General features: G+C 52.4%; 1 long non-coding RNA gene across 2 annotated transcripts; it reads left to right on the top strand.

Moving 5' to 3' along the window:
• Positions 1–2,576: 2,576 nt before the first annotated feature.
• LOC128120774 (uncharacterized) lies at positions 2,577–10,739 on the top strand. Of its 2 annotated transcripts, none has more exons than XR_008221950.1 (3): positions 2,577–2,960; positions 6,121–6,182; positions 6,945–10,739. It is a non-coding gene; the product is annotated as an uncharacterized LOC128120774 (long non-coding RNA). The 2 variants fall into 2 exon arrangements; XR_008221951.1 differs by lacking the exon at positions 2,577–2,960 and adding an exon at positions 3,096–3,239.
• The last annotated feature ends 2,499 nt before the right edge of the window (positions 10,740–13,238 follow it).

Raw genomic sequence — 13,238 nt, 5'->3', positions numbered from 1 at the left:
TGATGGATGGATAATGAATAAATGAATGGATAGATGGATGGATGGATGGATGAATGATGGATGGATGAGTGATAGTTAGATGGATGGATGGATGATGGATGGATGGTTGGATGGATGGATGGATAGATAATGGATGGATGGATGGATGATGGATGGTGGATGATGGATGGATGGGTGGATGGATGGATGGGTGATGGATGGGTGGACTGAAATTTCTAAAGGACATTCTAAAGAAACAAGTGATAGGAGGGGAAACATGCAGAACAGCAGTGACAGGGCTCACCTACAGAGGTCACCTGAATGGCACTCAGAAAACATATCGGGTGAGCAAAGGAGAGGAGGATTGCGGAGCTTTGTGAATAAAGAGGAAGCCAAGGTGGGTCTGGAAAATGAGCAGGAACTCCCCCATTTTCTGGAGATGCATAGACTCTTCTAGGGAGGGGTGAGTGAGATGCCTGGACCCTAGCCTGCCCTTTCCTATTTTACAAGTGAGAAAGTGAAGGCCAAGCAATGTCAAGTGAGAGTGAAAGTCACTCACCCAGAGCCACCCAAGAGTCTGTATGCAGTGAACTCAGTCAGTGAGAGTTGAGACCCAGATGTCTCCTTCCTTCCTGGAGAGGATGGGTGAGTGTTTGAAATGGGATAATTTTATCCATGAAGGGGCATTCAGTGATTTTAGAGACATCTTGGGCCATGAGCAGAGTGGACCTAATGGAATCTACAGGGGAGAATCCAAGAACAATATTGCATTCCCTTCTGTGCACAGGCCAGGCCAACACAAAAAACATGATGGCAGCCAAGCTGTCAATCACACTGAGGTCTCCTGCAAGTGAACCAGGCTTCAGGATGTAGCCATGCTCTTTGGATTTCAAACCCAACAAGCAGAGAGTTGCAGCCTAGTTTGAGGCCAGGAAATGATGGGTTCTCTCAGCTCCGTATCATTCATGTAACTTCGATCACTGGGCCTCCCCTCTCTGAGCCCCAGCTTCCTGCTATAAAGTGAGACTGTGGTGTCCCATCCACGCAAAGCTGAGAGTGGGCTTAGCTAGGCTGCCATAGCGATGCTCAAGACCGAGCCAGCATCCGCATCATGTAGAGGTCATGTTATATGTAGCACAGGTCACCAGGCCCCACCATCAGCACCAGATTCTGTAGATACATGGCCAGGTGGGAACCCGAGAGTTTGCATGTTTAATTTGCATCTCATCCAGGTGATGGGGCTAATCCAGATACCATGCTCCCAAAATCACTGAAACCCTGTGAAGGATGGGACAGTGTCCAGTATACAGTAAGAGCTCGATAAATGTCCAGCTCCTTCCTTCCCATCGTCAGCATCACCACTGAAGGACACTCTGGGCTGAGAGCTTGCTACTGAGGGGCTCTGCATGTTGCTACCCACAGAGGCAACAGGAGAAGCCCGTGGAAGGCTCCAGAAGACAATGTTAAAGGACCTGTTTACAACGGTACTTCTGGAACCAGTGGGTGAGCAGAAGGGGCCAGGAATGTGCTTCTCTTAGGGTTTCTATTGCTGTGAAAAACACCATGATCAAAAGCACCATGGGCATGAAAGGGTTTACCTCATCTTACAGTTTCAAGTCCATCGTTGGAGGGCAGGATAGGAACTCACACAGGGCAGGAACCGGGAGGCTGGAGCTGATGCAGAGGCCATGGAGGGGTGCTGCTTACTGACTTGTTCCCCATGGCTTGCTCAGCCTGCTTTCTTATAGAACCCAGGACCACCAGCCCTCAATGGACTGGGCCCTCCCCATCAATTACTAATCAAGAAAACCCTCCACAGACTTGCCCCCAGGCCAGTCTGGTGAGGGTATTTTCTTAATTATGGTTCCCTCTTCCCAAATGACTCTAGTTTGTGTCAAGTTGACAAGGAAATCTAACCTAGACAGTGCTGGAGTGTAACTCGGGAGATTCACAAATGGAAGTCAGAGCCTTGTGCATTTCTGGGGCTCACTGCAAGGGCTTTGGCGTCTAGCAGAGCTAAGTTCAAAAAGTTTGGCTCTTCCTGGCTGTGTGGCCTTTGGAAAGACACTTGCCCTTCCTGTGCTTCCATTTCTTCTATGAACAGGGAATGGCTGTAACCATGGCTACCCCAACATAGTTCCTGCTGACAACTACAGGAAGTGCTGAGCAGAGTCCTCCGCACAGTCAGAACCCAGGAAGGAAACTCTGTGACTCCTCTCTGGATTTAGTTACTTCATTCATTGATGTGACCGAATCCCTGGCATGAAGGAGCTTAAGGTGGAGGGAGATGTTAATTAAAGCCAGTGAGACATCCCCACCCTTCATTAGAATGCCTAAGACAAGGGATCATAACAGTGCAGTGTGTGGGCATCTAAGGATGTGGGGGAGGTGGGCTGCTGTGCACTGGGGGGAAGGTGGGTTGCTGTGCATTGGGGGAAAGGTGGGCTGCTGTGCATTGGGGGGAAGGTGGGTTGCTGTGAGGTTTTGTTTGGCTTTTAGCCAAAAGTGCATCATCATGGCAGGGAAGGCATGATGGTAGGAAGCAGAAAGAGGGGAATAATGGTGGGCTAGCCTGGGACCACAGCCCACAGAATAGAGTCACTCACATTTAGGGTGGGTCTTTGTCCTTCAGTTAAACCTCTCTGGAAACCATCACAGACAGAACCAGAGAAGTCTCTCCTAGGTGACTCTAAATCCAGTCAAGTCCATCGGGAATGCCCACGGTCATGGCCTTCCCACCTCGCCCACGGTCATGGCCTTCCCACCTCCTCGAGTACTAAAGACACAAATCATCAGACGCTCTGCATCCAGCCTCAGTCAGTGGCCGCTCACTGTCTCCCGGCCTCTGCTCATTTCTCTGTTTTCCTCCTGAGTTGGTGTGTCTGCCCGTCTCCTCCCTGGGGCCCCACCTCTCTGGATTTGGAAGATTTGGACTGTTACCTCCCAGAGCCAATAATGCACCTCTGCTCTCCGCCGACAAGGTAAATATAATTAAAAAGCGATTATGATCTGGGGCTGCGGTCATATCAGCTCTAGACCTAATTACACAGCAAGTGTGGGTCTCCAGGCACTGAGCCTCTCCAGATGACATTTACCATCCTCTGCGTGCCCTGTGCAGCGCTGGCATCTGAGCCTTTGGTGACAGAGTCTGGGCCATGACGAGGACACACGGGCTCTGGGTCCAGGCTTGGATGATTCCCTTGGACTTGAACACATTTCCCAGGAGCTCTCACCTGTTACAGGAGGGGCTCTCCATCAAAGTGGGTGATCTGAGAGGATCATAGATGGGAAGGAAGTGTGTGCAGGGATATCGAGGTGGTGGGACACTGGGAGATGTTAATTAAAGCCAGTGAGACATCCCCACCCTTCATTAGAATGCCTAAGACAAGGGATCATAACAGTGCAGTGTGTGGGCATCTAAGGATGTGGGGAAGGTGGGCTGCTGTGCACTGGGGGGAAGGTGGGCTGCTGTGCATTGGGGGGAAGGTCGGCTGCTGTGCACTGGGGGAAGGTGGGCTGCTGTGCACTGGGGGAAGGTGGACTGCTGTACATTGGGGAAAGGCAGGCTGCTGTGCATTGGGGGAAGGTGGGCTGCTGTGCATTGGGGAAGGTGGGTTGCTGTGCACTGGGGGGAAGGTGGGCTACTGTGCATTGGGGAAAGGTGGGCTGCTGTGCACTGGGGGAAGGTGGGCTGCTGTGCATTGGGGGAAGGTGGGCTGCTGTGCATTGGGGAAGGTGGGTTGCTGTGCACTGGGGGGAAGGTGGGCTGCTGTGCATTGGGGGAAGGTGGGCTGCTGTGCACTGGGGAAGGTGGGCTGCTGTGCACTGGGGAAGGTGGGCTGCTGTGCACTGGGGGGGAGGCAGGCTGCTGTGCATGGGGGGAAGGTGGGCTGCTGTGCATGGGAGGAGAAGGTGGGCTGCTGTGCACTGGGGGAAGATGGGCTGCTGTGCATTGTGGGGAAGGTGGGCTGCTGTGCACTGGGGGGGAGGCAGGCTGCTGTGCATGGGGGGAAGGTAGGCTGTTGTGCATTGGGGGGAAGGTGGGCTGCTGTGCATTGGGGGAAGGCGGGCTGCTGTGTACTCGGGGGAAGGTGGGCTGCTGTGCATTGGGGGAAGGTGGGCTCCTGTGCATGGGGGAAGGTGGGCTGCTGTGCATTGTGGGGAAAGTGGGTTGCTGTGCATTGTGCGGAAAGTGGGTTGCAGAGAATTCCTGTCCATGAAGGACAGGCAACTGCAGGTCACAGAATCTGCAGAACTTCGTTGGAATGATGTTAGGAATTAAGAGAAGGGAACTGGGTGTCTTCAGGGGGGTGAGGTGGGAGGATGCAGACATTGTAAGGGAAATGAGGAGTTTCCTCATGTCTGAGCAATCAGGGCCACTGTCCTCACTGAGGACACAGTGGGGTGGAGGGGATGCTGAGTGTAGGGCTGCATCTTCCTTACAGTTCTTACAGGTCAAAATTAGCCCAAAGCTAAACACTTACACACAGGCCTGGAGAGACAGCTCAGCAGTTAAGAGCACTGACCACTCTTCCAGAGGACCCAGGTTTGATTCCCAGCACCCACATGGCATCTCACAGCTGTTTGCAACTACAGTTCCAGGGGATCTGATGCCCTCTTCTGGCCTCCGAGGATACCAGGGGTACATGTGATGCAGACTTATGTGCAGGCAAAAAAAAACAAAACAAAAAACAAAAAAACAAAAAACAAAAAAACAAAACCACACATGCGAAGCATTCCATTCTCAATTCTGGTCTTAAGCTGAGTTTTCAAGTGACTTGAAACCAAAATTATCCTATTAACTTTTTGACAAAGCTGCAGAGATCTTTCCAGGGTCTCCCAGCAAGCTTGTGTTGGGAAACAGTTGGGCGGGGAGTGCTTGAGTTCATTTGGACTTTTTGTTTGTTGGTTTTGTTGTTGTTGTTTGATTATTTCTTCTGCTGTTTTGCTTTTATTTTGAGACAGGGTCTCACTATGTCACCCTGGCTACCCTTGAATTTGTCACCACGTAGACCAGGCTGGCCTCGAACTGGCAGAGATCTAGTGTGCTGGGATTTAAGGTGTGCACCACCACGCCCAGCTTGAGTTCACTTTGATTTCTATAGTTTAGTAAGACCCACTAGGTAGGTCAGCCGCCACACAGGGCTGTAGGTGAGGCAGACAGCGCAGGGAAACTGCAGTTCATCCACAAGTATAAACCATAAGTTAGAAGAAAACACCCTGCTGTGCCCAGGCAAGCAGATCACACTACACACACACACACATAGTACATACACATGTAGCTAGAGTTTTCCTGCCTGGACCACGGTCAGGGCAAATCTCTCTCACCTGCCAGTCCCACAGCCGCTCAGACCCGACCAAGTAAACACAGAGACTTATATTGCTTACAAACTGTATGGCCGTGGCAGGCTTCTTGCTAACTGTTCTTACAGCTTAAATTAATCCATTTCTATAAATCTATACCTTGCCACATGGCTCGTGGCTTACTGGCATCTTCACATGCTGTTTGTCATCGTGGTGGCTGGCAGTGTCTCTCTGACTCAGCCTTCCACTTCCCAGCTTTATTCTCCTCCTTGTCCCGCCTACACTTCCTGCCTAGCCAATGGCCAATCAGTGTTTTATTTATTGACCAATCAGAGCAACACATTTGCCATACAGAACATCCCACATACACACATACCACACACACCACACACACATAGTACATACACATACCACACACATACACACACACACACACATACACACATACCACACACACTACACACACCACACATACACCACACACACACCACACCACACACAAACACACCATACCACACACACAATTTAGGCATGAAGACCATCACCAGGGTATCATTTATAACAATGAAACTTGGGCAGAGAACTTGGTATTGGGAAAATGGCTAAGGAATAATATACAGCTGTGAAATGAGATAAAAATCAAATATCCCACCACACAGGAAGAGGTCATGATATGCCCTACAACCTGACGGGGGGTGGGGGAGAGAGCGCTGATGTTTGTACTGGTGCCGCAGGCGGGGACACAGAGTGGAGCCCGGGCTCAGGCTGCGGCCAGTGTTAGCAGCAAATGTCTTGGGTGATAACTGTTTGTTTCTCAGGCTCTTCTGTGCTTTTCAGGTACGCCTCAGGGAACATGCGAATCCTGCGCAGTGGACTGTGGCTTTCGGCCAAAAGTAAAGGTATGTGTATGGTGTGTGTGTGTGGTGTGTATGGTGAGTGTGTGTGGTGTGTGTGTGTGGTGTGTGTGTGTGGTGTGTGTGGTGTGTGTGGTGTGTGTGTGTGGTGTGTGTGGTGTGTGGTGGTCAGTGTGAAATGGCTGGGACAGCTGGGAATAAGGCAGGTGAGGCCTCTCAGCCATATTGGGAGCTCCTGTGTGGACGTGGAAGTCAGAGGCTGACATCAGTCCTCCTTCTAAGAATAAGCTTTATGAGCCTCATTTCACAGGGTTAATAGCTGAGGCTCAGATAGGGTGAGTGGCTTTCTCAAGATCACACAGCTGGCCAGGGGCAGGATTTGAAACTCAGGCCCTTTGCCCGTGAACCAAGAATGAAATCCGGAGGAAGCCTTGTCAGGTTCCTGTGGGTGGAGAGCTGCAGCCGCAGCTGAAGTTTCATTGGACAGGGACTGTCCCCCTACCTCATGGTAGTCTTGAGCCTGGCGGAGCCCCATGTCCCAGGGAAGTCATTTGCCCGCAGGTTGTCCCAGGGTCTGAATGTCTTCTGGCACCTTCGTCTTAGCTGGAGCAGCCCCCTCAGGCTGAGTGGGGAGGCTGAGCTTGGGCCAGGGGGGACTTCCAGTCCTCGTAATTGCCGGACCAATTTGTGCTTACCCCGCACAACCCGGTGCCTGCCGAGACCTGTCACCGGGCCCGCAAGCGTTTCTGCACAGATCTTTAATGATATCAGCCTTGGCTGTGTTCAGAGTCCCCATTTGTCTTGCAGCAAGCAGCGCAGAGAGGCCTTTGGAGAGGGAAGCCGAGGAAAAGCTCTCCAGTCACACCGGGTCCTTCTGGGAGCCTTCCTCCTCCTCCCAGCAAGCAGAGCCACAGACGATCAAGCGTTTGTGTGTACGGCCTGACACACGGGTGTGGGAAGCTCACCTGTCTCTCATTCCCTCCTCGGAGGGATCCGGGCACCCAGCAGCCCTCTGGCATCTGCGGCATGTCAGGAATGGTGCCGAGCGCGGAGGTGACAGGTGTAAAGACGTGAGCCATTCCATGGGGATCCCTGTTTAGAGTGGGAAGTAGAGAGGCGGAGAGCTGCCACTTGGCCAGGGGTGGGGTTATCCTCCACTTAGTCACTCAGTGCCCCAACCAGAGTCCCAAACTCCTGGGAGTGAAGTTGTGGTGACAGATTGTGTACCCTAATAAAATTTTCCTGAAGATCAGAGAACAGAGCCAGCCACTAGATCAAACACAGAGGCCAGGCAGTGGTGGCACACACCTTTAATCCCAGCACTCTCGAGGCAGAGATCCATCTGGATCTCTGTGAGTTCAAAGCCACCCTGGACTACAGGAGACTGACTCAGCCTAGGAGAGAAACAGAGCCAGGCAGTGGTGGCACACGCCTTCAATCCCAGTTCTGAGAAGGCAGTAATATGGCTGGGTGGAGGAAGGTGTATAAGGCGTGAGGAGACAGGAACTAGAGCCCTTTTCGGCTGAAGCCTTTTGACTGGAGCTTTTGGGCTGAAGGCTCAGGGACATTCAGTCAGAGGATTCGTGGAGTAGGCGAGGTGAGAAGTAGCTGTGGCTTGTTCCTTTGTCTCTCTGATCTTTCAACATTTACCCCAGTACCTGGCTCCAAGTTTTTTTATTAAAAAACCTATTAGATTTCAAGCAACAACTGTAGACTGTATATGTTACTGTAGGCTAAACAAAGTTTAGATAGATAGATAGATAGATAGATAGATAGATAGATAGATAGATAGATAGATTTGGAGACTGGTTCTCCAGAAGTTGTGGCAGGCCGTGTCCATGCAGGACAGGAGGGGGACAGCGGCAGTGAGGAACGAGACTGATGTCGTCACAAGCCAGTCCTTGAGACTCTCTTGATATCTCTCATCTCATCTGGCGCTAAGATGTCCCTTTGTCTTTGTTCCATATCTGGCCACAATGACCTGCCTTCGACCCCAACTAATCACTACGTATGGGCCACCAGGGAGGGGTGACTCTCTCAGAAAGTGACTCTCTCAAGCGGAGCCATCCACGCCGGACTGACATCCCAGCTCTTTCCACCAGCTGAAGAGAGAGCCTGGCTGTGTGTCCACACCCATCGTAGGATGGAGTCAAGGCTCACAGGGCTTTGTTCCAGTCCGTGGGCAAGGTAGTGTGAGTGCCCAGCCAGGAGAGAATGGATGTGTGGGAGTGTACCTCCGTCCACTCTCCAGCATGGACTAAAGAGCCAAGAGCCGTGGACGGCTTCCATGACATCAGAAATGATGCTGCTGCCTCCACAGAGATGCTCGATGGCTCCATTGGAATGACTTCCCTGTGGTGGGACAGGAGTCACACGCACTCACATGGCCACAGAGGTGTGCCTCTAACTGAGGAAAATTTACAGAGATGTTCATGGTGCAGAGCAGCAGACAGAAGGAGGTGGTGACCTGTGGGCTAAGTTTTGATGGTTGCAGAGGAGTTTGCTCATAGAAGCAGGAGACAGACGGATCTCTAGAAGCATGCCTGGTGCGACCCATCCTCCAGCCCTCAATAATCATACCCATACATACACACACACACACACACACACACACACACACACACACACACACACACAGAGAGAGAGAGAGAGAGAGAGAGAGAGAGAAAGAGAGAGAGAGAGACATGTATGCAGACACACACATACACAGATAGACACAGATATGTAGATACACACAGAGATATACACACACATAGACACATAGAGACACATATACATAGATACACAGACACACATAAACACACATACCCACAGATATGCACACATACATAGATGCACACACATAGAAACACACACACACACACATAGACAGACACAGATGCACACATGCACACAGAAGACACAGACACACACATACAGACACACACACAGATATACACGTGCATATACACCACCCCCAGGAGTGAGTTTCTGTTGGAAACGCCCACACATTTCTCCATGTTGCAAAGACTCATGAAGATGAGAGGAAGCAGGGGTAATGTGGTCCACACTGGAAACAGCTGTGTACGTGAGAGAAGAACGCACCGACAGCGCTGTGGGATGAACGCGTGGCTAAGTGTCCTCCGGTCTGTGAGACTTCCGTCCCGCACGTGAGCACAACCTCTCAGCGCTCAGCTGGTATAAGCCACGTCCTGGTTGGCACGCACCCTTTGTTGTCGTCACTTTTAATGGCAACGTAATATTCCACTGCCTGGAACCAGGCGGTTAGGACACCCTTCATTCTTAGCCTCTTACGGGTGACGAGACAGCAAGCCTGCCCCTATCCATAAAGCTCTTATTTCCTAGTTAAGATTATTCTGTGGAGGAGGAATCTCAGAAGCACAGTTATTGCCACCGAAGTCATAAACAATTTTCGGAACATCGGTGTCTCTCCACCCTTGCCGCTTAACAGGCATCTGCATCCAGACATGTAGCCTCCGGCAGTGAGCGGCTCAGCGGTGTGTTTCTCCCTTGATTTTATTTCCTTTACACGAGTCAGCTTTGTGCGTCATGGAGCAACAGCACAGACTTTAATAAACCCGAGCGGAGGCTTCCTCCGCAAGGTCACGCCATCCATCTCCCCGGCTCCCGACAATGGGACAGCGGTGGCGTCCACTCAACTCCTGCAGGCCTTCCTTCCATTGCTCTCCATCCAGGCCGGTTACTACAGCAGCCCAGGAAAACTGGCTCCGGCGAGCTCTGCATTCTAAGGCAAGAATAGGTCGCTCCAGGCACCGTCCTCCTCCACACGGCTCAGCGTCAGAATTTTCCAGCAACGGCTTCCAGTGTGGAGGTCCCTTTAGGACATTCTGCTGCCTTGCAGAACTGACCATGGCGGCTACAGAGCATGTGTGGAGCGGCCCAGCGCTCCCCGGTATCGGGTATGCACGGTACCCCACAGGCTCATCTGCAGAGCTGGGGGGTGGGGGCAGGTTCTCATCACGGATGCGGTGGCCCCACCCATCTCCTTCCTCACTTCCACATTCCCATGCTCTTGCTAATTAATGCTCCACAACAACTGAACAGTACCTCCCTGTCCTGCTGTTCCTTGGCCTGACCATCTCCCTGTGTCCCCGTGACTGTGTCCCAGAGGGATACGTGTCCACCCGAACCATCTGTCTTTCCCAAGCTGCCCAGTTCCACTTGCTTGACACCCCACAGTGCCCACAGCTCACAGTCTCTCCCCTGTGAGGCCAATCCTTGCTGTTTTCTGCTCTTCTCTTTCCTTCTGTGGATCCAGAGATGGAGTCCACCAGCCTCTCACACCCTGTGTGACCTCCTCACACCAATCTGCATCCCTTCCCTTCTTTCCTATTTTTTTTTTTAATTGGCTGGCTTTGAAATCACTCTGTATCCCAGGCTGGCCTTAGCTCCTCCTGCCTCAGCCTCCTGCATGCTGGAGTGATAGGCCCATGTCACCACCCCCCTCAGCTGGGTAATTTATAATTTGCCCTCTCTCCGAGACTGTAGGATTCACAAGGGTGGGAGCCTTTGGCTCTGAGTGTTGATTAGATACAGGTGCCAGGAGGGCAAAGCTACTCAGTAAATACAGATAGACAGAGGGACAGAGGTGGGGGTGGGGTGGGGACAGAGGGACAGAGGGAGGGAGGGAGGGTGAGTGGGGTTGACTGCTATTTGGAATCATTCTGACTGACCCTGGCTGTGCCTCAGCATGGTAACCGTGTTGGCCTCTGTTCCAGACAGTCTCTCTCCCAGGGCTGGAACCCGAGTGGCCTTTAAACAAACAGCAGAAACGCTGCCACAGGGTTAGGTTTGTGTTCACTTTGTATTCTTGCTGGGGACATTTCAGGCTTCATTTGATCTCCTGGATGGAGAATCCCATGGAAAATTACCCAAGTCTATTCTAGGACTCAGGGCCAGATGCCCCAGCTAACTTAGCTTCCGTTCACCAGCCCGCTGCTCCTGCAAACCTCCCCTGCAGCTGCCGAGAGAGACGTCAGGATGCGGCTTTCGCCTTTAGAAGAAACCCCTTGGTCTCAATGCTCTGGGCTACACTGGGTCCCTGAATACCTGAGTGTAGTCCCAGCTGGCTGGAATAAAGACTTGCAATTGGCTGTAAGCTGTGTCTGAGTGGTCATCTCCAGAGGGCTCTCCCTAACAGTTACACTGTTCACAGCTGCATCCCACCCCCTTGACTTAAAAGCTAAAAACCTATTTTATGAAAAGCTGCAGTCTTTGCACAAATGTTCTCTCCCTCCCTCTCTCCCTCTCCCTTCTTCTCTCTCTCTCTCTCTCTCTCTCTCTCTCTCTCTCTCTCTCCCTCTATCCCTCCCTCCCCCTCCCCTTCCCCCTTCTCCTACAAGCTGGTTCCATCTCCAGCAAAAGCGGTAAACTGAGGAATCCCCAGAAGGTGGCTGGGAGCCAGAGCCCTGCAGGAGAACAGGCCACAGAGCTGCAGCCACCAGGGAGACACCGCCTAGCTGGTTATGTGCTGCAGTCCAGAGGGAGACAAGCCGGGGCCGGGCTGAGATGCACAGGCCCCTTGGCCACATGTCACCACCGTGATTCCGAGAGGAGCGATGAAGGGTATCCGTCCTGACAGTGCTTCCAAGTGGAAACAGCCTTGCCTCGTGCTGTGACAGAGCTGCTCAGAGAGAGAAGAGCTGCCCCGGGCCAGAGAGGGAGCAGAACCGGGCTCTTCTCCTCCTGCAGGAGCAGAGGAGGGAGGAGGGAAGCTACCCATGAGGAAAACCCTGAGGCCCAACTCCGGGTAGCTGGGGATGCAGTTTGCTCCCATGCCTCCTACCCCGGCAGCTCTCGGGTGGGGGTGGGAGCAGAACCTGTCGTCTGTCTGTCTGTCTGTCCCACCCCTCGCAGTGGCCTCTCTCTTGTAGATGTCTCCATTCTCCAAGGCCCCCAGCACAGGAGTGACTTTGTAAGATGCCCAAGAGCAGAGGCTGTGTCTGTCTTTAAACTCTGTGTCCCCAGCCTCAGGCATGTGTGAGCTTCTGCCGGCAGGCGTGGGAGGAGGGAAGGGTGAGCTGGACTGTCCGGCACACAGTGGGTGCTCAGGGGCCACCGGCCAAGCATGGATGAACAGCCACTGTCATTTGTGATGGTAGCCTCGGTGTCTACCACAGAGGCAGGGGCGGGGGCAGGAGCCTAACGAATGAGTGAATGAACGAAGAGTGAATGAATGAATGACTCTGGAATGCAGAGATGGAGCAGCCTCTCTCTCACATTCACCTCTGAGCCATGACTCCCCCAGGACCTGGAGAAGAAGGAGGAGGAGGAATGGGCGTTTGGTAAACATTTGCCAACAACACCTTGATGCGGAGACTCTGCAGGCCACGAGCTGAGGGCTGTCCGGGGTGCTCAGAGGGCAAAGTGCCCGCTTTGCAGGAGTGAGGCCTGAGCTGAATTCCCAGAACCTACGTTTGAACATCCATGTACAGTGACGTGTTTGTTGAACATCCATGTACAGTGACGTGTTTGTTGTCCCAGAGCTGAGTGGGCAGAGATGGGGATTCCCTGAGGTTCACTGGCCTACCAGCTCAACCGAGTCATCGAGTCTCAGCCAAGTCAGAAAGGCAGCGGGGGGGTGGGGGGTACCTAGGGAGCAATGTCAGAGGTCATCCTCTCAGCTCCACACAAATACGCACACACATGCACACCCACCACACACATGCACCAGCACACACCTGCATTCACACACACGGCCACATGCACATATACCAGCACACAGGTGTGTACACACATGCACCAGCACACACCTATCCATATGTACCCACACACCTGAGCACATGCACCAACACACACAGGCACACATGTGAACACAAACACACGCAAACCCATGTGTGTACACATACATGTATACATACAAAAAAAAAAGCACACCACTCTTTCATCAACCTCCAAACCAGGGTATGAGGAGCCCACAAAATAATGAAACGTTGATGCTAAACGCTCAAGATGAGGGATTTTAATTTTTTTACTCTTTTTACTTGGTCCAGGCCCCGGGGGCCCTCTGTGCCCCACCCACCTGGATGCTTCACTCACAGGTGTGACGTGCAGGTGCACAGGTGTCGGCCAAGTCATGGG

The sequence above is a fragment of the Peromyscus californicus genome, unplaced genomic scaffold (assembly GCF_007827085.1).
Source record: "Peromyscus californicus insignis strain IS unplaced genomic scaffold, ASM782708v3 Scaffold_2__1_contigs__length_46816999, whole genome shotgun sequence".
NCBI classification, from domain to species: domain Eukaryota; kingdom Metazoa; phylum Chordata; class Mammalia; order Rodentia; family Cricetidae; genus Peromyscus; species Peromyscus californicus.
Note: the sequence above shows the minus strand (reverse complement) of the source record. Positions and strands in the feature narration are given on the sequence as shown.